This window comes from Micropterus salmoides, unplaced genomic scaffold, assembly GCF_014851395.1.
Source record: "Micropterus salmoides isolate LMB-PRFRI ecotype aquatic unplaced genomic scaffold, ASM1485139v1 Ms_hic_scaffold_18, whole genome shotgun sequence".
Taxonomy (NCBI): domain Eukaryota; kingdom Metazoa; phylum Chordata; class Actinopteri; order Centrarchiformes; family Centrarchidae; genus Micropterus; species Micropterus salmoides.
The window spans coordinates 9,509,215-9,534,779 of NW_024040928.1; the positions used below are offsets into that span (position 1 = coordinate 9,509,215).

The 25,565-nt window shown below is 41.6% G+C and overlaps 2 long non-coding RNA genes across 2 annotated transcripts; one reads left to right on the forward strand and one right to left on the reverse strand.

Annotated features, from left to right (window-relative positions):
* The first annotated feature begins 12,635 nt into the window (after positions 1–12,635).
* Positions 12,636–16,413, forward strand: LOC119908496. Its single transcript, XR_005445298.1, has 2 exons — positions 12,636–13,785; positions 16,111–16,413. It is a non-coding gene; the product is annotated as an uncharacterized LOC119908496 (long non-coding RNA).
* A 7,425-nt stretch (positions 16,414–23,838) lies between these two features.
* LOC119909497 lies at positions 23,839–25,001 on the reverse strand. The gene is made up of 2 exons (XR_005445463.1): positions 24,235–25,001; positions 23,839–24,100 (listed from the first exon to the last, which is right to left on the reverse strand). It is a non-coding gene; the product is annotated as an uncharacterized LOC119909497 (long non-coding RNA).
* Between the last annotated feature and the right edge of the window lie 564 nt (positions 25,002–25,565).

The following is a 25,565-nucleotide window of genomic DNA, read 5'->3' on the forward strand; positions in this document are numbered from 1 at the left end:
TGTATGATAAGCCATGAAATGACGAAAGCATATTGTCCTTGCCTGGCCTCTGCATGAGAATACACTCACGCACACACATCACTGCAATTCACGCAACATTCAAGCTGCTGCCATGGCAACCTGTCTCCATCCCGCAGGGAATGTTGTACAGGACCGCAAACATAAACACAAACACACACACACACACACACACACACTGAAATACACACAAGGGACCCCGTGCTCTAATCTCCTGGGAAAGAACACTCTGCTCGGTGTATGTGCAGTTTTGTGCCAAAAGGTACGTTTCATGCCTGCTTAGACAGGGAAAATTATGGCAAGAAGCCTGCATTCATGTTCCTTTTGCTGTACCATGCATCGTGATGTAGTTACAGAACTCCATCTTAGCATGACCATGGTCGGCTTACTGCCACTTCCATCATCCAAAGTGAATTACCGCTTCATTATGCTGTGTTCATTTAGCGTTTCTCCCATGTTTTTTTCTTGATGGGGTGGAACAGCCTCTGAAGCAGCTTTCAGACCATGCAACATTAAAACTGAAATGCATACAAATGAAATCAATTCGGGTAAGGTAACAGATTCCCCTCTTTTCAATTTTAGAGGAATAATAATTACGGTGTAATTATTTGTGTGCTATCATTGTGCAGAATAAACAGGCAGAGTCTGAGGTGGGGATACAGCAGTGAAGTAGATGTCGATAAAGTGCTGGCTACGACATCATTTGCCACTGCACTTCATCACTTCCCTCGACTTCCTGCCCGTAGTGCTGCTGTGTCTCTTGTGACAAGCCTAGTCTCTCTGTTTGTGACTACCAGAAACTGGCAGGTGCAGATACGCGCACACATACACAAACACACACACACACACATGCAAGGCTGCTTTGAAATCCTACTTCTGTGCAATCACTCATACTGTGGGTGTCAAACAACCCCTTGTTGAAGACAGTGGGGATAACTGCTGCATGGCAATCAGTTCAAACAAACAAGGCTCTCTCCTTGTTTACTCTAGACATTGCCTTTAAGAAAGATCAAAATAGACAGAAGCCTCCTATTGTGCTTTGAAATCTGGATGGGGAAGTCACTGTTGTAAAATGAGAATCTAGGCCACACAGGATTGAGGGCAGCAGAAATCAGATAAGAGCATGCATCATTTAGTTTAAAAAATATGAATAGTTACATGATGAGCGTCGCAAAGGGAATGCCTGCCTTCTGTAGCAGTTTCAGAGATTCTTGTGTAGGCTGTTTGCCACACCGCTTTGAATATGGCATGTATTCGCATATTGGGGATGTGCGGCCATTAGGAAAATAATGGATTGTCGTCTCAAAAGGCCTTCCTTTCAGGCGAAATAGCCTCAAGCCTGACAGAGACAAACAAGGAGAATGGATAGAAGGAGAAAGAGAAAGACAGGAGAGAAGGACCTACGATTACTGTCACAGTATGCAACATTAGCAACATTAGCTGTGACAGTAATGATCTGTTTCTACCATGTATTGCTAACAGAGGCTGGCATGTCAAACAAAGCATGCCTGTGGCAATCATTGGTCAGTGTATTTAGTACACCATCACAGATCAAATGACTGCAGCCCACTACCATAGCACTTGTGGAGGCCAGTACAGAGGAATGATCATGCTCATTGTCCCTCTTTTTCTTACTATATTTAAAAAAAAATTATGTCTTACAAAGAAATTGATAATGAGAAGGGTTTCCATGTCTCAAAAGGCTCTGGAAAGCCCGCTGATGAAGGCTCAGATTATTACCATAACCTTTGAGACAGTCTGCCAGATAGGTCCTTTAGGTCCAATTTGAGATAAGTCTCTAATGTGGTACATCATGAAGAGACAGGGGGTGTAAGGTGGGTGGATCATTATGGGTAGAAACCTTTGAGATATCTCATTGATTGTATGTTTGATGGTTTTTCCTTCTCAGAGCAGGACAGCCCCTTCAGCTGTACACCCCTGCAAGTGGAGCACAGATCAGAAGATAAGTTTGAGGATGAGAACTGCTAAGCCGCTAGTTTCTCAGTGTAGCACCTTTGCTGTTCTTTTCTGCTGACTCTGACAGCCTGTTCTTTAATGCTGACCTCACAGGTGTGTGTGTGTGTGTGTGTGTGTGTAGGCAAATAAAAGCAAAAGACAAAGTTTTGCCTACTTGCATTCCCACCAGGTTCCTTTGTTTTTGAAGGTTCAAGTTTTCAAGTTTTGCAGCATAAAGTGCAACCTAAAAAACAAACAAATGAAATCACATAAGTAAGTAAGAACAGCGAAACAAAAGAACAATACAATGATGACTATCCTTTCATCCCCCTGCATAAAGTATGACCAGCATAACATTGCAATCAAAATACATCATCAAGTAGGCTTACATACTCAGGATGGGCAAGCTAGTAGGGTAATGGCTGTGGGGATGAATGAATTTGAATCTGGGGAATCTCTAGAGTAGGTAGGTAGGTACTGAAAATCCTGAGGGTTGCTGCAGTCAGACAGGATGGAATTTGCCCTCTTCACCACCTGACTGTACAGAACCAAGAGAGTACTCTGCTGTCCACCTGTAATTTTGCTGCTCGCATACCAGTATTCATGATTTTAGCCAGTGCATTCTGGGATGTGATATTTAGACTGCCATACCAACAACAGATGAGGGGAAAAGATAAAATTGATTCTTTGTAAAATTTGTCATTTGTCAACACGATACTTTCCGTAGGCATAAAAAAAATCCCCATCATAGGTCATCAGTATTTTCTGTAAACAATAAACACAGGTTCATGCTACAAACACACTCAGGAGAGTTGATGTATTCAGGATGCAGACCCCTCCCTCCCGCATGTCATTTTCTCTCAGATCTAATTACTCTTCCTCGCTTTCCTTTTATGCACATAGGCTCACACACAATACACAAAAACACACACAGATGCAAATAACACAAGCATGATGTAATTATTGCAGCCTTGGAAAATTCTACCCATTTCCTGCTGAGAAATGACCGAAAATAAGAACCGCTGTTCTATAACATAATTAAAAACAATCACCAAAAATGCAGGATGCATTTTTTTAAATCTCCCTTGTAATATAATGAAGTATATTATACGAGAAGAAAAAAACCTCTGGAAATTGTGTAGTCCGGCCAGTTATTCTTCCCGAGTGGATATAGCCATATGGTTGCTTTTACAAAGTTCCTACGTGTGTACTCTAGGAAAGAAGAGAGAGAAAGACATTTCATTCACAGTGCTCTCCATCAGACTAAACAGATGTTGTAGTGACATTCCACCCTGACCACTGACATCACCATTAACTGTGCTGATGATCCACTATTTTCTCTGAATTAATTCAGCTGTGATAAGCCACATTTGAAAAAATGTCAATTATTGCTACAGGAAATGTGATTTTGAAGAACTATTAAGCAGATTTAGACCATTTTGCTTTCATACAATCACAGAAGAGTGTGAGAACAAAACCCTTCTTTGATTATTTACAATGTCAAAGAACGTTAATAATGATCAGAGTGACTCCAGCAACCACACTGCTGCGGCAACAGACGTCGATTATAATGATCTAATCTTGATTAGAGCAATTAGATGCTCACACATTTGCATCTATTTTGCTTTAAAAGTCACAAAAGCCTGCAGACATCAACGAGCCCCTTTAGTATCTAATATCACTCTCTGAAACGTGTCCTACTGGGATGCAATTTTGTATCAGATGTGGCACAGCTACAGCACATATTGTCTGCCTGTCAGAGATGTTGCTGTGTAAATTACTTTGGGGATGTTGTTTGGATATGGTGTATTATTGTTCTGAAGTGTGCCATGAGTGCCAGCGGGCTGCTACATTATATGAAATCTAACAGATGGCTTTCTACAACCTGTGCAATATGTTGAGGAGACCTCTCTGACTTCAGATGTAATAACTACAAGAAATGAGGGAGTGAACCAAAGGGCAATCTCCTCAGACAGTGATAACATCACACTTTGGAGGCGCAGAAAACAAAGGGAGTGGAATGAAAGAAAATATCAAATATTATACAACTATGGATTGCAGATACTATTCTAATAAGTCTTTCACTTTGTATTGATTTCTGCTGATCAAAGTATGAGATACTGCACACCGTGTTGTATTGCTGTAAGGCCCGCTCCTTTCAAGATATTTTTCAGACATGATTTGTGTGTATGTTGCCAGGGTGATGGCATATTGAGGATAGCAGCAGTAAGAGTTGCCACAGAGGCTGCATGCAAAACATCATTAATGTTAGCACATGCTAAAGTTATATTAACTAAATATCCCCAAAAATCTGTATGTGGATCCATTACTTCTTTTAAAACCAATAACTATTGCGTCTTCCAATATGTTGCATTACTTTGGTCAAATTTTCATCTAAATGTAGGAGCACTGTTTTTTCTAACTCCAACTTGGGTAACACATTAAAATAAAGTGAAGAATGACCTGATAATTAATGAACTAGTAAAAGGAAGTTCCTGAATAACTCTGAATTTTGGACTATATAGTAGATAATGCTGAGTTACTTGAAGACAGACTTACTGAAAGATGTATTTGGGTATTGTGGGCTTTAATTGATAGTATGTAGTTAAGAGGCAGATGGTAGTTTGGGGAGAGCAAGAGGGGACTGACTTGCAACAAAGGTTGCAGGCCAGATGTGAATCAAGAATATTGCAGTGTACGTGGTATGCTCTTGGCCACTGTGATGCCTAGCACAGATTTTTATATACACAGTATATATGTTCACGTGTAGATGTGTTTGTAGGTGAATGTTTCCATGACATATTTTACTGTACATTGTTTTATTTTTTATGCGCAAAAAACAAATGAAATGAAAGGATGCATATTTTGCTTCAATGAACCACATAGTTTGTTAAATAGATGACAAAGATGAAGCACTGAAATCATGTGGAACAGCAGAAGATTCCATGTGAAAAGCCCTCAGCTAATATGTCATTTGTGCTGAGTTGCATTTTGACAGCAGTTTTCTCAAACTGTGATGGAACCTTTGTGCAGAAGAAAACTATCTCCCCCAGCCCTGTCTCTGTGTTACAATGAATCTGACTCAGGCTTCCAGAGGAATGAATGGCTCCTGCTTGCTTGCAGCTCTTCTCTCACATGGCCTGCTGCCAGAGCTCTAATTTAAGCTCCAGGCCTTCTGCTGGGAGAGGGGGAGTGCAGAGGAAGCCTAGCCCAGGCTGAAGTGCAACGGGTGGGGGAGAGTGCTGGGCCCTGCTCCCTAGAGTGGAATTGATGGCTGTTAAGCTCATCAATGGGGATGAGTCATCTGAGGCAGCCAGCCGCTTCATTCCTCCTGGTCTGACTGCCTGAAGTGGAGGAGGGTCAAAATGCTCAGTTACTACCTGCTCTCTCTGGTGGATCATGCCTTTTAGAATGCACATAATAAGGTTCAACTTCCAACATGTATTCCACTTGAGACTGAATTAGTGCTGTTATGTACCTTTGAATTGCAACACATTTGAGTAGATATTTTTCTGATCACTTATTGAGTCTTTGCATAGTCACCAGAGCCAATAACCTGTGTGTATATTCATGTGCATACTCATGCAGGCCATATGTGTGTTCAAAACCTGTTAAGCAACAATTTCCATATCCGTCTAATTCTCAAAGGTCAGAAGCTTTTAGGCAGCCAGCAGTGGGCTGATGGCGGTTGGCTGAACATGCATCTGATTCCATTTGGGCTGGTTTCGGTTTCAAAGCCTCCCACCTTCCTGTCTCAAAATCACTCCTACAGATTTTCAAATCAATTAGGGCCCAAACTCAGACTGAGATGACTTTTGATTAAGAACTGGAAATTGTGATGGCAACAAAAATATTTCACTGTGGTCTCAGAAGGATATTTGCTGTCCACACTATCTTCTATGATTGCTTAAAATGACGGCCACAATGTGAACTGCACAAGTTCACATTGGGTCCATAATTTACATTTACAACAGCTCTTTTCTCATTTCAATGAGCTGCTATATATCTGGGTGGTGACTGGTCTATAAATGCTATCTTTAAATTCTGTGGCAAGCATGTAATCCTGACTGCTCGCCGGTTGCCAAGTGTTATGCGATAGCATCGAATCAAAGCAGATCATGGCTAGGAAGCAGGAGCACAATGTACAAGGCCTTATCACATTAATTTTCATATAGGCATTCTGCTTATCAAGCCATTGCAACCACAAACACATCTTAGTGCTGCCACAGGTCATTATGCCCTCTGCATATCCCTACTCTGTGTGTGTGTGTGTGTGTGTGTGTGTGTGTGTGTGTGTGTGTGTGTGTGTGTGTGTGTGTGTGTGTGAGAGTGAGCGCCTGCATGTATTTGCACAATCTTGTTGGTGTAACAGGAATGTTAAAAGCCCTCATTATCTCTATGGAAAATGTGTGATTGCTGACCAGTGTTATGTTGATATGTCAACCCTGTTATGTACTGAACTATGCTGATAAAGTACTGTAAGATGCAGGCAAAGATGTTGTAAGACATAAAAGGTGAGCATGACAAAAATGTGTGAGACAGCAATAAGAGAGAAATAAAAGTCCCCCTCAGTGTTACTATTTGTAGTATCCTTGACTGCCTACATCCTTGATCTGTAAGACAAGCAGCCCACCAGACACGTGTTTGGGCTGGGGTCTATGCTTCTCTTCTCTCTTCTCTTCTCCTCACATAATGATTGCAACACAAGCACCTCAGCAGCACAGGATACAGTATGTACAGTTTCCATGGACAGGTTGATCTTCATGTTTATGTGCACACACGCTGGGAACACATTTGCATTCATCATATAAATTGTATGTGCCAATACAATCACCAAGCACATTCTGCATGTGAAGGAAAACACTGCAGTAAGACGAGGCTGTACATGCATACAAAATAAAAAACAAAACCAAATCTTTAAATATACAGTCCAGGCCGTAGATCGAGCTTGTCCGCGCTCACACATGCAGACACTCAAATTAACACACAGGAAGCTCTGTAGTGACTCAGTGCCACAATGATTTAGGTTCAGAATGGCAAGAGAGTGCTCATGACTCAGAGTTTCCATTGTGGCTCCCACTCTCCCAGTGCAACTTCGCATATGTGTGTGTGTGTGTGTGTGTGTGTGTGCGCGCGCGCAGGTGTGTGACTTTAGATGTGTGTTTGTGGTGTATGTAGCATGTCTGCTGCTGTTCATATAACCACTGCTCTGGGGCTTTAACAGCCGAAGTGCACAATCTCTCTTACTTTCGTCCAGTCTACCTAATGTGGTGCATGCTCTATTTCTGCTCTGCGTCTGTAAGAGATAGCTAGTGGCTGCCATGAGCACGGGGGCAGGATAAAGAGAGCATATGGTGGCACATAGCACAGAGCCAGGGGTTTAAAAGAGAAATCTTTATTCTAACTGTTACAGAGCTTCAGCTTTCATGCTTAGACCCATCATGTGACACACTGCAACCATGAGAACATTAAATGAATTCTCAACTGTGCCTGCACAACAAGCAACTTCAAAGTGCAGCAGTGCTTTAGCTGAGAGTTCTTGGCTCAGACATCAAACGTGGTATCACTGTAACTTTGCCATGGATGAAAAGAACAGGATTTTCCTTACTGCGTTATACCTGAAGAAAGTATTCCAAAATCAAGCCTTTGATAAAGCTCTGAGAGCCAAATGAGCCTAGCCAATATGTTGTATCCTGTAGCAGGCATGTCTACCAATCACATGTGACTTTGCATGTCAGACACACACTTAATATGAACATGCATGCTCTGTCCTTACTGTCTTTCTGTTTTATTATTAGGCTAGAAAAAATGGTGTTTTCTAGCAATGCTGAATGTTGCTGAACTGTGTAATTAAACTGTCACATGGTTTTCCTATACCTCAGTCCAGACAAAGCTAGGAAAGAATTCAAAATATATGCTTACATTCAGTTTTATGACTGGTGGTCTGGACTGCTGTGTCACATGGTTTCCTGCCGGCCAGGTCACGCGGTATCGTCCGCTCCTTACTGGAAGACAGGAAGCACTGGTCTGTGGTGTCTCACATGCCTCACGTCTCTCTGAAGTTGCTAGTGGTCTCATTTATAATGCATTAATGGACTGGGCCACAGGAAAGCCTGTCTCCTGATGGGGGAGTAACAGAGCACTTCCATTCATCATGGCTGGATACAGACTCAAATCAGACAGACCTGTGATGTAGCTGTTTGGCTCAAACCAGCAGAACGCTTCCGTTCAATCCTTTTGTAGGCCGTTAGGAAAAACTACAAATGTAGCTATAGAGGAAATCACATGTAACCAGTCCTTACACATTCATTTTGACTTTCGTTCGGGAACTTTTCATCAATTTTGGACACACCTAGTTTTTAAAAAAGTTCTGATGCAAAGTTTTGCAGTTTTTGCCTCAGCCCTGAGCACTGCAGCCCGCTGTCTTTCCAATGCTATGTCTCTTGTTGTGGCTATGATCAGAACATGATGCAAGGCAGGGCGGTGAGTGAGAAACATGTGGCTGGTGGCTCGGCTTTGCCTGGGGAGTGGGACCTCACCTTGATTGTTACTGATGAGGGCTGACTTCACTTCAGGCATTCAGACACCAAGCTGTGCTTCAGCCTAGAAAAGATATAAGGCACATGACGAGATTTCCTTGAACTGATAAGACAGTAAAGATGTCCCATGATTCCTGGCGAAAATGCACAAGTATGTACAGTATGTGCAACCTTCAGCATCAAATTACAACCACAATGACACAAAGCAAGAATACAGATGTTTTGAAGATCAAACCAAATCTTTGTGCTAATCTTTAAAACGCAAGTTTGTTTGCCTGACAGTGGTAAGACCTTAAAATCATGTTGAGTACTCACGCTGACAGGAACACTAATTATCATTTTTTTCTTATTATACACCTGTCCCAGTACATCACTGGAATCTCAACCACTTAATTTTAACGGTGGATTTAACACTTGGATGGGAATTGAATCTCTTCTTGGAAGCCATGCCGGATTCATTCCTCCAACACTGATAGGCAGTGACAAGATATGAACTGCTGCTCAGTATTTCAGAGGGAAAAGGTTAAACTGATTCTTCTCCGCTAAGTCAATCCCATGGAAGTTGGGACTACTTGTGTGCATGAGCTCAAGTATGTATTTGTATGTGATGAGGGTGTTCAAGTGGGTATGGAGTGTGGTTATCGAAATTAACATGTTGGCCTCCGGTTTTTGTTTGTGCTTTTCCCCATCAATGCACACTCCGGCAATGAACACCATCTCTTCACAAGAGCAATTATCATCATAACCACAGCGTTTCCTGCCATCAGTCCATAAAGCCATTCTGCAGGGGTCATCCTCTAGGTCAGACTGAGATAAAAAGTGGTGAAGAAGTACTAACGACATATTGCATTTTTCCCTTTCTCTAGGTGACGGTGTTCCTGTCCTTTTTAACCCAGGCAGTCATAATCAAATGCTCTAAAGCCACCCTCAAGAGGAACATTACCCCTGACTCATTAACAGTATAGTTTATGACTTAAAGCTAATGCATTACCCCTGAGGGTTCATGCTTGGTAACAGCAAATTATCTCGGGAGCGCATGATGTGTGCCTTCATAATGACATGATGAGTACTCATTGACACGCACACGAGGAGTCAGGCATACATGGATGTACAGGTGCAAGCACACTTGCATACACCTACACATTCATTCAGACCTGCTGCTCATAAACACACGCAGACACACAAATGTGGCTGAGGCATCTTTCTATGTGTGTGTATGTGTGTGGTGTGACTCAGCAGGCCTAGTTTAATAAATGGATGTGGGTTTTAGGGACTGACACACTGAAAGTACGATTCTGAGTTACAGACATTAGACCTTTTCCAGTGCGTATAGCAGATGTTAAGTCAGTTCAGAGAGCACCAACACTGGTGTACTTACATATCATCTCTAGCATGATCAAAAGAACAACCTGCTTATGTACGACCTCCCTACTCCCAACTATTATAAACCAGTCTTTCCCTGGCAGAGTGTAATTGTATTGAAAATTGCGACTTTTATATCAGTTCATTGTTTCAAGGTCAGCTTTGAGGCTCAGCAATTAAACATGAGTGAACTCATAAATGTATTGCACTGGGGGGAGGAGACACCTCAATAAAAACCTAATTTGTTGTGAATATGAAACTTGTTAATTCCAACTTTTGATATGCTTTGCATATTTTGTGCTAATTACAGCATGGGAGGAACTGCCTCCTTTGCATATTTGAGGGAACAAGAATAAGAGCACAAGAGACTGAAACAGGGAGTCAAAGAGGGAGAAAAAAAGAAGAGAAGATTACATGCTGTTGGCCTCTATAATGAGATCGTCGTCAAATATTCCAACCAACCTTAATACCTCTCTGCAGTGTTTGAAGATTGTGTTTCCATTTGGGCCTGCCTGGATGGACTGATTAATCACTTTATAATCAGGATGCCTCAGTGAATATTTCATCCCTCTAACGTCTTTTGAAGCAGTGAGGCGTCAGTTTTAAATTTATTTGGTTTGAGTTCCTCTGCTTCCAATATTTCTCACAGAGACAGAAAACTAGATGTTTGATTCCTTGTTGCAGTGGTGATGTACTGCATTGCAGTAAAGGATGGCCAATAGCCAACAAGTGACAGTATTGTACAAACTATTCTTACTTTCATATATTACATCACTCGTGGGTCTCTGCCTCTTGGTTTTTTTTATTATTGTTTTTCTTTTCTTTTTTGTTGCTAATGCAAACCTTTTAAACGGGCACGTTGACAAATAACAATCTCTGAAATGCTCAGATTTCTTGCATCACCTAACACACTGCAGAGTGACAAATGACTTGTTAACAGGTGCCTCAAGTGCATCACTCAAGGGTAGGTTTGCGTACAACTTTACATAGATTTACATCATTTGACTTTGAGAAAAGAGGCACTGACAGCACGATGGCAAAGTCATTGGGTGTAAGTCACACAGTAATGCAGACAGAAATTTAATTAAAATGTAGTTTCCTAGATTGTTTTATTTGCTTATGTACTAACTGCAATGTAGTGGGTAAAGCAAGGAGTGAAAGGTATATGGCTATGGTATGTGTGTGCTGGCACCCTATTATTTTCTTTGTGAGAAGCTTGTGGTTTGTAAAACTGTACCTTCAAACTGTTTGTATTGTAGATGTGCACAGAATGCTTTCAAGTGTATTTCATGTTGGGTTATCACAGGCCAGATGTTCCAAAACCACTGGGATCATCTGTGGGTTATTCGTTTACCAACATTACCTTGGCTATATGCTACTGTCTGGCTAAACACCGTCTCCTCATTGCTAAGTGAGCTGGTTATTTCCATAGATTCACCCAGCTCACACACCACATCACAGCACTCCTGGAAGAGAAGGGGATTTTTTGCCCTCCCCAATTCTCTTATTCTGTCTTCTGTTCTCTCGTCTCAGATAATTCATTCAAGAGCTAAAAGTCAAAGTTTATCTCAGTCTTATTCAGTGTGTCTCTATGGCTCCCCCACCTCCCTTCTACCCTCACCCTTTTTATCATCTCCCCCCTCTCTCAGCCTGAGTTGGGGAGGGGAAAAATTCATGATACTGTGGGGAACAGAGTGGCACAGAACAAGTCAGTCAGCCTATCAGTGTGCATGAGTCATCCGGCTGCCACAGTTAGAGAGCCTGAACTACAGAGAGAAAGGCAATAAAGAGGCAGGGAAGTGGTACAGCAATTAAAAAGAGCATAATTGTAATTCAGAAAAGAAGAGAAAAATATAATACCAACATTTTTGCACCTGATCATCTCGAGTAAAAGACAAGGGGGGGACGACATCTGCAATGGCTGGCTAACAGATAACTATCTCGGGGTATGATTTATGAAAGAGTTACGAAAGTGAAATTAGAATCCTCAGTATCAAGCAAGCAATCAATGTGCTCTGTTTCGTCACTGCCATCTTATCAGCTTTGTCTTTCCCCTAGTTGAGTGACTGTGTTTTGCATACGGCCAGCAGGTTTTGCATGTGGGCCACATTATTGTCACCTTGCTGAATTGCATTACAGAAAGTGTGCGAAGGAGACTCTGCAGAGTGAAGAAGGAGAAGGAGAGACAGTCTTCTCCAGGCAGGGGTGAATTCAATCTGCATTCACTAAGGGGGAGTTTCTGTCCTGCCCTCCTGTGAATTAGCCTTCAGACTTCAGCAAGCTCATGTATACAGCACAGTTCAGCATGTGCAGAATGCTGTGCCCTTTTGCTTCAATTTTACCACAGTGCAGATAATCATAGCTCAATCTAATTCTCTGCTAATAAAGCCTTAGGGCGGAAGTGCACTATTTCTTGAACTAATTAAGAGCAGAACTTGCTGTTCTTGCCAAATTTTAAAAGATTGTAATGCTCTGTGAATCCTTGCATAGAAAAACTACAATGTGTGTGTTTTTTTTTCTCCAAGCCTCAGAAGTCATGTGGGATGTTGGCCTAGTTTGAGCAAAATCGAGTCAGCATATCAATGTGTGGATGCAAGTCTTTTATTAGGACAACGTCCTAGTGTTAAGTGTCATATGTTGAGGTGCTGTAAGCTTAATTTCCCCAATGCCTTGTGAGCTGAGAGTTAGATGTATTTTCTTATTTATCGCCAGTGGAATCTGGCCATGCAGATAGTTTTGGTTTTGATTTACACATCTGCTAATTTTGTCTTTGGTGCTCACAGCATTACAAAGACATTTAGACGTGTGAGCATGCATCATACATTTCCAGAAACAGTGTCCCTGTTTAGAGAGGAAACTTGACTTGACCTTGGGAACATGTCTGTGATAAAATGTTCTAAACTCAAGGTTCAAATTCACTGGATACAAGAAGCGTATGATGTTAAATCTGCCCCCACTATATTCCAAAATGGACCCTGCTAACTCAGCAGGCACCACCAGAAGCATCCCAGTGGGGACTGCCTTATGTGGCTGTGGACTGTCAGAACATAACACATGTCTTGGCACCATCGACATTTCAACACTGGTATCAATCTAACTGTAAGAGACCGCATAAACATATTTCCAAAAATCAAACCAATTCTTTAACTGTGCTATTTGGCATAAGTGCAATATTTCCCCAACCTTAACCATAACATAGTTGCAATTCACAAATAATTTAGAAAGTGAGAATTGAGATAACATTGTCATCACACATGCTGCAGGGTTTTGATGAGACATTCTTGTCTAGCATAGGGTCGCACATACAGCCACTTATCATGTGATCAAAGTTCCCTACGTGATATCAACTGAGTTCTGTTCGCCGAAGAGGTCTGTGCGATAAGTAGTGGTAGTAATAATAAGTGAACCTTGTGTTTAGAATATTTTATCAAAGATAAGTGTCCCTGTTACTCTGTTTAGTTCACAACACACACAGTTGGTAGTTTTCACAGAGGCTATTTAAATTGCCTAACCCCATGAAACCTGATTACACAGACAGAGGGCATGTTTACATAATGCCATGGTGATTGGTGTTTGGATTATCCTGGTTATGTGTTGCGCATGTAAACATCATATACCAGTATCAGAAACCTAGATAAGGTCTTATCCATTACTGCAGAGCGGCTGAACCTAACTTTTATATAGAGCTCAATGAATATGAACCGGGACTGAGCTTCATCCTGAAGATGGTCTGAAACATGGAGGTCCGGACAGTTGGATGCCAAAAATGGCATAGTGCCAGAGCAGAATCCAGAGATTAAGCAGAACAAAGCAGGGACCAGAATCAAGATGCAAAAACAAACAGGGGAACTGCTAGAAACAGGGCCCGGGGTGGAGCGGACAAAATCAGCTGATACTAAGATCTGGCAAGGTAAGTGTGGCAGAGCTGAGTTCTTGTAGGAGACTTGATTGCAGAATTGAAGGCAGCTGGTGAAGCTCAGCTCTGGGTCCGGCACACCTGACTCCACTTAGGCAATCACAGGCAAGAGAGAGAGAGGCTATGCAGAGGTGGAGGCCATGACATTATCACATTTCTGAGAAACCAGGATGAGCTAGCTTGAGTACTCTTAAACTAGGATACTGCAGCATGTAAACACCTTACCCAGGTTTCTGATCGTTCTATTTTGACAGAGAAATGAGAGAGATGAGATGTTGAGGAATTAAGAGACACACCCACATGCAGATAATTAGAAACCTGCATGGAATCAGGGATATGAATAACCAGACAGATATCTCAAAACATGGACAAATAAAACGAAAACTATTTGTGTGGTTAGATGCTGTCGGAGTCAGGGAGAAAATCAGCTGGATTCAGACCCCCTTTATTAAAATTCTACTGTGAAATGTCTGCATTAATATTAGTCAAAATGTGAGCCAAACAGGGCAGCATGTCTACTTACAGTATGTCATATGAATGCATGCTTGGGTGGCACTCTTCCTATATGCCACAGAACTATATCACACGTCAATAAGGCCGGCACAAATTATTGTGATCAGAGCATGAAAACCTTGAGTGGCAGAGAGCAGAGAGCCGCAGACATATGTGACACTCTGCCAGCTCTGGAGGTGCTGGGAGAGAAATGGCAGCATCAGCAGTGGACATTCAGACACACACTGTACCCATCCATCCACACGGCTGAAAACCAGCTTCAAACAGACTGTGAAATCCATCTTGGCTCCATAGTTTGAAGAGAGCTGGAGAGGGATGGAGGGACAGATTATGATTTATAGCCAAAGAGAAACGCAAAGTGAGAGACAGACAGAAAAGGAGGGATGGGAGAGTCTGAGAGATAAAGTGAACGACATAGAGAGAGAGACAGTCACCGGAGTTATTGATGTTCAATTGACTTTGGAACATCTGCGAGCCCATTTGGTCTTGTTAATTATACAGCACTAATTTAACTCACACGCTCAGTGGCAGAGACAAGGGAGGAGATGCTTGGTGAACTGTGGAGCACTGTGTCCTGACGTCTACTTTATCTTCTGTTCAGCCTGCCTGATGATGACGCTCTCAGCTACTGTATGTCTCCATGGTAATTATGCAGCCTTTTGCGTCTTTAACTGCTTTAATGCCTGGACAATCATATCTACCTACTGAGGGAGAAAAAAACCAGCACTAATATGTTGCCTTTTAGATAAGATTATGCAGAGGATTTTTGCAGTAAATACAGTGCAGGCTCAACTTGTGCAAGGACCTCCACTGACCTCTTTAGATTTTTTTTTATTTAAGCCCAACATTTGCAAATTATTGGCTCATTTAGCCCTCCTTTATACCTCCATGCTGCTGCTACAGTATATGAATTTGTATAAAAAATTTTGTTACTACATGTAAGTACATTTCATGTTGCCGAGATATATTTTTAATGGCATATCAAAACTACTTTTACATATTTAAATCAATCAATTAATAAAGTGTATGCTACCACAGTCTCAGCAAGATGCATACAAGTGTATTGCTCAGAGACAAACACATCACCCAAATCTCAACTATACAAACAGCCCCGAAACTGTGTGTTGAATTGAATGATGAAATCTGAACCCAAACGAAACCGCATCCATAGAGAGAATCGTGTCTGGCATTCTGATTGGTTGTATAAGAAGAGCATACAGGGAGAGCAAGTCCACACACACACTCACACACATACAGACCCCAGAGGCCTGTGTTTGCCTTTCCTGTAATCTGAGCTTCCGTTCTCTGAAGAATGATGTAACTGAATGCCAGCCCTAAACCAAGTAGGAGAGCCAGCCAGACACACTGAAATGTGTGTGTCTGCATGTGTGTGTACACTCTTTATATCTCTTTACATCACTTGTATCACTATTTACTACTAATTGCAAAACGTTGTTATCCAGAGAAGTTATTTTCTGCGAACTTGCCTCCACAGATTTTGCTGCAGTAAACACAATGTTTTATTGCATCACGTTGCCCTGCAGATTCTTTTTCAAGGTCACCAAGATGTGGCATTGGACCAAGGCAAACACAACTCCTGTAACACTAAATCTTTGACTGGTTTGTGGACCATTAACGGTCCTTTGGAGCCAAGTTCACACTGTCTCAGGCTGTGAATTGGCCAGGAGGGCATCTAGTCAGAGAATGATCTGTCATGACTTTTTTTCACTCTTCTCTCTTATTCTCTTTTCCCTAATCTCCTCTCTTTTTCTTCCCTCTCCCCACTTCCTGTGCTTTTGTCTGCAGTGAGTATTCTCTGCCATCACCAGTAATGAGTCACCGTGCAGGGCTCTCCTCGAGCAGGAGGCACTCGCAGAGAGGCCGTTGCCTCCCTAACCCTCTTCCTGCCTTCTGACTTCAGCATCACTAGCAGGAAGCTGAGACTGGCTCAGAGGCGAATGCTCATTTTACAAATGTGCATTGCCTTCCAAATGGCTTTTCCATCTTCCAGACCGACAGCCATATAAGATATCAATAATACATGACTTAAAAGGAATGCTCAAAAGGAAAGTGAAATAAACAGTTCTCTGCAATGGTCCAAAAAGTCTAATTAAGAGTAACTTATGGCTCATGGCTTATACTTTAACTGTTCAGTTTGTTGCAACATAAGCATGTTGTGCAAAAGAAAGGAGCTCATTCTTTCGCCTGTGGTGAAATAGGTCAGGGGTTTCTTTACTTTGTAACACTGCACTTGATGCTAAAGGGGTTGCCACACAAGTGTGTGTCTGTGTCTGTGTGCGCATGTCTGGGTCTCTGCTTGTTTTTATCTCCATGTGACCCATTTGCTGATCGACCACAGTGTTCCCCGCTCTGCTGGGGTTTCCATGCCAACGCAGCCAGTGGCAAGACAAAAGATGAGGACTCACTTGGTCTTGATCAAAGAGACCACTGCTTCGGTCTGTTGCTCGTGCTATCTAGCGTGTTCTGAAACTGATATACTGTATGTTTAGAGATAAAAGAGAAAATGTTGCACAGCAGTGTCTCCCAACCTTTTTAACTGCATGTACTCCCACAGCCCTGTCAGGTGAGCTCAAGTAATCCTTCATCAAAACCAAGTGTCAAGTTCCAAATATGTTCTGAATGGATTTTTAACTGGATGTTATTTGATGTTATTAATTATATTTCTAAGTATTTCTGAGATAATTTAATTGTCAATGTTAAGTTAATTTTGGTCATTCATACCACTTTGAGTGGCAGAAGCTGATCTTTTATATAACTATTTGAGTGTTTAACAAATACATTCAGCTAACTATTTCAACTGTTTACTTATTACTTGTAGTTCAACTCTTTAGCAAACAATTTAAACAATCTAAACTAATTTTATTTTTCATCACTTTAAGCTAAACTATTAGTTAACTATTCAACTATATCAATCTTTATCCACTATTTTCAGCTAACTATTTGAACTGTTTACTTATTACTTGTAGCTAACTACTTCATCTCCTTTGAGCTAACTATTTCAACAGGTTTTCATTACGTTAAGCTAATTATTTCAATGTTTATCCAATACATTCAGCTAACTACTGTATAACAGCCATTCATATATTAACCTATGTTTAGCCAACAATTTAAATTTCTCTGCTTTTTTGCTAACCTTTTGCAATCAGTCAATTGCAAAACGTGGTGGCAGTGGATTTGCAATCACCTTCAGCTTTTCATTTTCCTTCTTAACACAAATATTTGGACATATATGAGTTAATCAAATCACAATTTATATATTTTTTGTTGAGTTAGTCCTGTTGAATTAGTTAAGCTTTCCATGTACCCCCTGGAGTACAAGTACCCCTGGTTGGGATTCCTGGCATCACTGTTGTAGAGAATTGATAGGTCTATGGCTTTATTGCTGTGTGTGTACTGTGCCTTATTAAGGTGTTATTAAAATAGATAGATAAAATAGTTTAACTGTAGATTTTATGGGGCAAAGCAGGTTTAGCAAAATCTCTGAGTTTGTTAAACCTGCTTTTTGAAACAGGGCCCTCATCTCATGCAGCATACAAAATGTTGTATTGACAAGACCGAAATGTAAACATTAGCTGCTAATAAAAAGGCAAATCCAACATCCATAAGCTGAGTTAACATGCTATTTTCTAAGTGTATAATTACTCATTGTCATTCATAGAGGAAGGGATTTTATTGATGCACTTTTTATTTACATAGCTGATAGTTAAGACATTTCTCCATTTTATACACAGATGCCTGTCAGTTACAAAATGTGCTTGTTTCCAATGACACTGTAGCTCGTGTGAAATGAATAGCCTCAGCTACCTTTGTGACACAGCAATATCATTCTTCTTAAAAGCCGAGCAAACAAGCTCATTCAGCACGACGATAAGTAAAGCTGAAGTAATGCATTCACATAAACAGCGGAGGGAAAGTAACAGTTGAAAAGCGGAACTGTATTTAACAGCCCTCTGAATGAATGAGTAAAGAAATGCCACAGCAGCTGCATTTAGTGATACTGCGGGACAACTTTCCACTTCATTCGTCAGCAGTGAAAGAGGAAGAATAGAGTGAGTGAGTGAGTGAGTGAGTGAGTGAGTGAGTGAGTGAGTGAAGGGAGTCAAAAAAATGAGAATGACAAAGAGATACACTTTTGATGAATGAGAAGGGCAAGCAAAGGGGAATTACTAAGAAAAAGAGAAAACGTGCTGCAAAAACAGAAAATGGGAGGGGGGCTGAAGGTAGAGAACAAAAGAAAGAAAGCATGATGTTTGGAAAGACAGTTGGGAAAGTGAATCGAGTTCAGACGTTCAAAGAGATTCAGTGGCTGACTAATTTGCCGACGCTGAGACCTCAACTAACCAAAGCCAATTTGTACAGTTCAAGGTGACCCTTGGGAGTGCAAATCAGTGTGTGTGTGTGTGTGTGTGTGTGTGTGTGTGTGTGTGTGTGTGTGTGTGTGTGTGTGTGTGTGTGTGTTTGTGTATGTGTGTGCGTATCTGCACCTGCCAGTTTCTGGACCTACAGAGAGACAGCGTGTTCCCCTTTTTTTGATAAATCCTCATCAGTGGTGCTGTGAACAAACAAGTGCTGCTTTCACCTATCAAAAAGCCACACATGGGCATCCTGACAGACACACGCACACACTCACCCCTGCATCCTAATCACGGGGGAAGATTAATGATCTTGCTGTTGTCTCTTCTAGATAACTGCCTCATCATCAGCCAAGCGTTCCGCCTTGCTAATCAATCATCTTAATGTAAAGAGATAGACTCTGACTGCTTTAACCACAGCTGCATTCATCCTATGATCGCTCATTATGGACTTCAAGGTATAGGTATAGGGGCTTCTGAATGCTATGATGTACCCATTATATCCGTAACACAAAAATGATTCTTGGTGAACGGTGCTTGTGTAATCAAAGCATGAAGTTGTTGCCAATTGTCATGATGCTTTATGTGCCTCTTTTATATCTTGCCTTAATGCAGTGGTTCTCGAACTGGGATGTGGGCCTCCCTGGGGGGGGGGGGGGGGGGGGGGGCATAGAGTCACTGCACGGGGTGTGGATGATGAGGGGGAAAACAAGGAGTGCTAAACTAACTAACTAAATTAAATGAACATGATTTATGTAGGGAAATAAAAAACAAGAGTTTGCTGATGCTGTCGTGCTTACCTGAATAATTTATTTTATTTCAATTTCAAATTCAAAGTGACTCCTTTTGTGGCTCCCCCAATATTGTTAATGATTTTTAAGAATTCATCCATTTACATGTGTATTTTTTCGGCTTCTGAAGGGGGAGGGCATGACAGAAAAAGTTTTAATGCCTTTATGTCTTATGTAAAGCACTTTCCTTGTTGTTGAAAGTTGTTATAATCTGTTGTAAGATTCTCTCCGGAAGTTTATTGACAACTCGTGTCTTCATCAGAAGCAGTTTCATGAAAGCTGCAAAGAAGGATGATCAAAATGAATATCTTAACAATGCAATTCGGTCAGAAAATCTTGGATGTTTCTCAATAGACACAAAAGACTTTGGAATAACAGAAAAAGATGCAGATTCGGATCCACCAGAATATCAATTTGGTCCTCCGAGTCTCTATATCTTTGATTAAGTGCTCTCTGCTGCAGAATGTTGCCCTCGCTCACTTTGAAGGTATAGACATATCCAACAAGAAAATAACAAGAACTTCAATCAAATCTGCGCATAAATGTAGAGGCTTGCATCCATGTTTCATTATGCCATTCACATTGATTCAGCCGGCTGATAAGAGTGTCAGTTTGAGGGCGTGTGGTGTGGAATGAGGAACGCTGTCCTGCGCATGGGATTAATGGAGTCAACAATTCCCTGTGGCATTTCTGTGATTATGCGCATACAGACTCGCCCCACTCTGCAAGAAGATAAACAAAAACAGCTCAAAGCAAGCTGTCTACCCATGGGACACATATATAGTATATATACAAGTATACACTAGTAATGATAGCATATGTTTACAAACATGTTTGTGTGTATATCCATATGCATGTGTATATACACACAAACAATATATAAAAAATACAATATATATATACACACACATACACAGTAGACTGGCACACACACACACTCACACACTCACACACACACACACACACTTTTTCTTATGCAGGGTGAATCACCAACCTGCCAGTCTTCCTCTGGGTCTCCATCCGGATGACTCATCCCTCATCAAACGGTGGCCCTGTAGGAAAATCAACACAACCCCATTCACACATCCACTCACACTGCCAATAATATAAACACTATCAAACACAGACATGTGCATGGACTCACACAAACTTAAACACAAAGGGCTTCCCTGTTCTGAATGCTTGACAGGGGTTTCATAATGCATGTAATGCACTGTTGGGGAGGGAAACCCCTTGCAGACTGTGTGTGTGTGTGTGTGTGTGTGTGTGTGTGTTAGTGCATTAAGAGAGCGATCACATGCTCCATGTGATGAGTCATACACAGGCTGGTGAGCCAGGGAGCGGCTGGCTGGTTGGAAGCAGTTAGGCAGGAAACTCATCAGCTATGCACCGCTGAGCTCAAGACTCCGGTGAGATTCATACAAGGCTCTCTGACTTTCTTGTTAGCTGATGTTTGATTTGCAGTTGGCTGCAAAATAGCTGCCTTTACGTGTTACATGCTGTTCTGTTATGGAAGCAGCTCCACACTTTGCAATCAGTGACTTTAACAGCCAGTTTCACACCGCATTAGTTCATTTAATGCATTGGAAGATAGATACAGATTGTTTTGGTGAGTGGCGCTCGCAAGATGTTAACATTTTGCATGTGTGCCACCGCCCAAGCCTTTTTTCATTAGGTCAAGGTCATGGAATAATTTTTATTCCACTTAGTCCTTGTGTGTTTTTGTTTCATGGCTCTGTAATATAAACAGTTCTAAACATATGTTGGCTAGGACATTAATGGAAGTCACACAGACTTGTAATTTTACTAAAAAACTAAAGGTGTTCCTGTATTAAAAATATAATGATTAACATTAAGCTTTGAACATGTACTAACAATAGCTAAAAAAAAATAAATAGAGCAGGCAGACTTTTCAAGGTCAAAATGACAGGTGCATGCTGAAAATACATCCATGGAGGAGACAGGTGGTGCTTAAGCTTGACAATTAAAGGTGTTATGTTGAGATATTCACATGGCTGGATTCTTACCAGATTAATTTAAGAGAGCAGAATATTTACCTTGACAAAACAAGACAATTCCCATGAAGAATTAACTCAGGTTTTGCAATGATCTTTTCTACAGTACAGAGCAGAGGGAGGAAGGGTTGCTGTTCTTCCTGCACAAACACAGCTAAAGCTTGAAACATTTCTTGAAACGGCAGATAGCAGAGCAAATCAATGGCAGCTTGAGAAATCACAGCTAACGTGTTTATCTGTCAGCATGCAACCATGAAGCAAAGCCAGGGAGGTGTACCAGGACCCAAGCAGCAGCAGCATTCTCTTCATAGCAGGATTTAATGGCAATGTGGTCTTCATTCTGAGAGAAATGGATGCGTAAACTGCTGCTGGTGCAAGACCAAGGCCACCAGCAATGGTTGGAGTTACTTCTACAATATATTTTAACTGCTTTATATTATACAAGGTTACACCCGGTATATGTATAAAAGATTGAAAAGGCTGCACATACATGCAACCATCGCATATGCATTCTTTGAGAATCATTAGCATTGAAAGCATATGATCTACTGTACTGTATAAGCAAGGTGGAGGAATAACTGGGGGAAGATGCTGCAGTGGAGGGATCGTAATGATTAAAGACTTTCTCTCTGACACAGAATCCACATCAAATGTCTTAAACATGTTTTTAGCCTACATCCATAGATCCATATGTGGAATGTAGAATGTAGTTAAGCCATATGTAATTAATGCCAGTTTAAAGAGGAGGAGAGGAAGGAAGAAAAGGGGGATTGTATGTGTGTGCGCCTTTTATATACAGTCTATGGTGTGCTTGTGTAAGTGTGTGTATCAGGCAGGCACATGAAGAGGTGCCAGAAGAAAGGCTTTGATGAAACAGCTGTAGGAAATGGCAGGAGAATGATGAGATAGTGGGTCACTCATCACTTTGTTCTGCCTTGCACCTCAGGGTGCGTGTGTATGTGTGTGTGTGATTGTGTGTCCTACAGTGGCCTGAGTATGCTGGGCCCCTTATCCTCTGCTCAAATAGAAATCACCTGGGTGTACCTGAAACATCTTTGGCAAACATTTGCATCTTATCCCTCTCACAACCCCTCCACAGATTCTCTCCTGCTTACAAAGTCTGGCATTCTCCTCCACATCAATCATCTCCTCTCCCTGCCCGGTGCTGAGGATGCTGTTCTGACTTTCCATAAGGCTCCAGATTTTGACATCTGGTGGCCTAGATAAGCAGGAAACACACTGAGCACATCAGCCGATCTGTGAGACTAAAGGGCGATTAAAGCACATAATCTACCTGATATATAATGAGGAAAAAACTGCCCAGATCACAAAGGCAGACAGACACAAAGAAATGAGGACTACATGTGGTGTGCATCTGTCATGTTATGAAAAAGGCATAAGAGCAAAACCTTGGTATCCAAAAAGTCTGTGTTGCTGTGCACTTTTGTGCGCGTTTGCACATACGCTCTAAGCTAATTTGGAGTATATGCATGTGTGCATATGTGTGTATATGTGTATACGGGTGTGTATGTGTGTATGTGTGTGCATGTGTGTGTGCGTGTGTGTGCGTGTGCATCGTTTTGCTCCCACCCCTTTTTGTTGCAGATGCAAAAAAAAGAGAAGATGTGTATGAGTCATAGCCTCGTGGTGTAGAATATCAGTGATCTGAGTGCCCCTGATGAAGAGCAAATGTGGAGAGACAGACAATAACCCCACGGAAACAGTTTGTGACAATGCTGCTTGGTTTCCATGACAACCCGGCTCTGCTGGGATTGCAGAGAACATAATGTTTTTCTCTAATGAGGCAAACCGGATCATTTTGTCCATCTACCTGTGTACATAGTAGTCTTTCTCCTGTCCTCGTGCCTTTTATCACTCGTGCACACAGAGGAAGGCAAAGGGGGGAGAGGGAGCGAGGGAGGAGGCGAGGTTATGAGCTTGTGTATTTACTTTGTGCAATGCTGAGAGGGTAAATTGCTTCTCTGTGCTCTGATGTGAGACTTGCTAGACAAATGTGAAAAAGATTACTTTCTCTAAATTACTGATTTGCACTGCAGTGGCAAAGTCAAGGTGACCCCCACCTTACTTCTGCTACCGCTTTACAAACCCACACATATTCACAATGTCACAGTAACACCAGTGTAACACAGTGTAACCAAAACTGCCATCCGACTTCAATAGTTCCCAAGTATAATAATCTTATTCTATATTGTTGTAATATTTAAAAAGGATGATAGACATTTTACCCAACTGACTGAAAGACAGCCATGAAGGCACAAGAGATGCTTGCCATATCTGTAGCGGTACAACTGTCACAATTCAGATAAAGACCCAGAAATAGACTGGACGCTGCGGACAGGTTTTCAGGAATATATTCAGACAGAAAGGCAGAGCAGGTAGTGGCTGATGGGGGCTGGGGCTAGCTGAGCAGAGCTGGCTACGGGAGTAGACTAACGGACAGGGCAGGAGACTGTGAAGCTGGGCAAGGGAGCAAGCGAACAGACTGGCTGGTGAGCGTGAGCAACAGCAAAGGGGAGCTGACAGGTGACTGGCGAGGAAGTTCAATCCAGATGTCTTCTAATAGGGTTGAATATCGGTTCCAGACGGGTTGGAGTTCCTGAGCACAGAAAATCAATCAATCAATCAGTCTCTTTATATAGCACAGAAAACACAGGTCAGCGACAGGTTGACAGTAGGGCAGAACAAACAGGTACTAAAGACAGGTTCAGAGAGCTGGTAGTCAAGACGTACGAGTACAACTTAACGATCCAGCGAGGACAGGATGTCAGGCTCCCACTTAAATAAGACTGGAACCCGAGGGAGCGAGGATCAGGTGCGGCAACAGGATTAGATGGCAATCAGCTCCCAAGGCAACAGTCACGTCCCCCAACTACCCTGCAGACCGGGAGATGAGGGAGAGAGGGAGAAAGGAGAAAAAAGCCAAACCAAAACACAACAGCCACACCGAAGGGAACAAAATAAACAAAAATATTCTCACACACACAGTCATCAGGAGTCACGGCTAGGTCGCAGCAGGGAGGGCCGTGACAACAGCATAGTTATCATCTCTGTGTTGGCAGTTAATCTATGAAGCTCTGAGAGTATTATCTGTGGTGTTAACATTAGGGACAGCGTGTACTGTACTGTACTGTAGGCACACACAGTTTACAGATGGCTTCTTAAGGGAAGTCAAGTGCCTTCTCAATTGTGTCTCTCACAAAGTAAACTTCCCAAGTCACTGCATCATTCTCTGTCATGCTCATGCAAGGTACTTAAGGTTATAACCAGTGACCAAATGAAAACAAAAAGATGGCTGCCCCAACACTAGAAATCTAAAAACAGACTTACAATGTCATTGACGTAAAATGATTGACAGACAGACAAACACACATACTAACCCTAGGCAACATGTTAATCTAAGTTCATTCATATATCACTTACATTTGTGAATCAAACATGTTAAATAGTTAAATGTTGAAATATTATATATGCTTAAATTAAATTAAAAATAAAGGGCCATTAAAGTACAAATATTACTTGTGGAATCTTATCCCTCAGATAAAAGGTATGTAAAACATGCTTTCATTGGCCTGAGCCAAAGACAGTGAATTTTCATCTTTTAGACAATAAAAGCATCGTATTAAGGGGGCACACACATATGAAGATAACGTTACTCGTCATGAGATGCACAACAAATATTTGAAAACAGTGGTATGACATCTTGTGATATTCTGAAGGAGCTTTAGCAATTCTGAAATAACCCTGGTGATGTAATCAGGGTTACCTTGGATTGGGTTTGAGACAAGTGGCAACCTCCGGGGCTGAAAAATGTAGCCAACACACAAGTGTCATAAACTGCAGTTCATCGAATGGCCAAAAGCAAATAAATCTCCTCAGACCCCCATGTTAAAATGTCCAACTTTACAGGAAAAATAAACGTGTTTAAAGCACTGCCAAGATGGCGACAGCTGAAGACAACCAAATTGAGTTTCACAATCGCTCTTCAGAAACCTGTGGGTAATGTCACGGAGACTACGTTCATGTTTTATATGGTTTAAAACAACAGATTTATGACAGAAAGC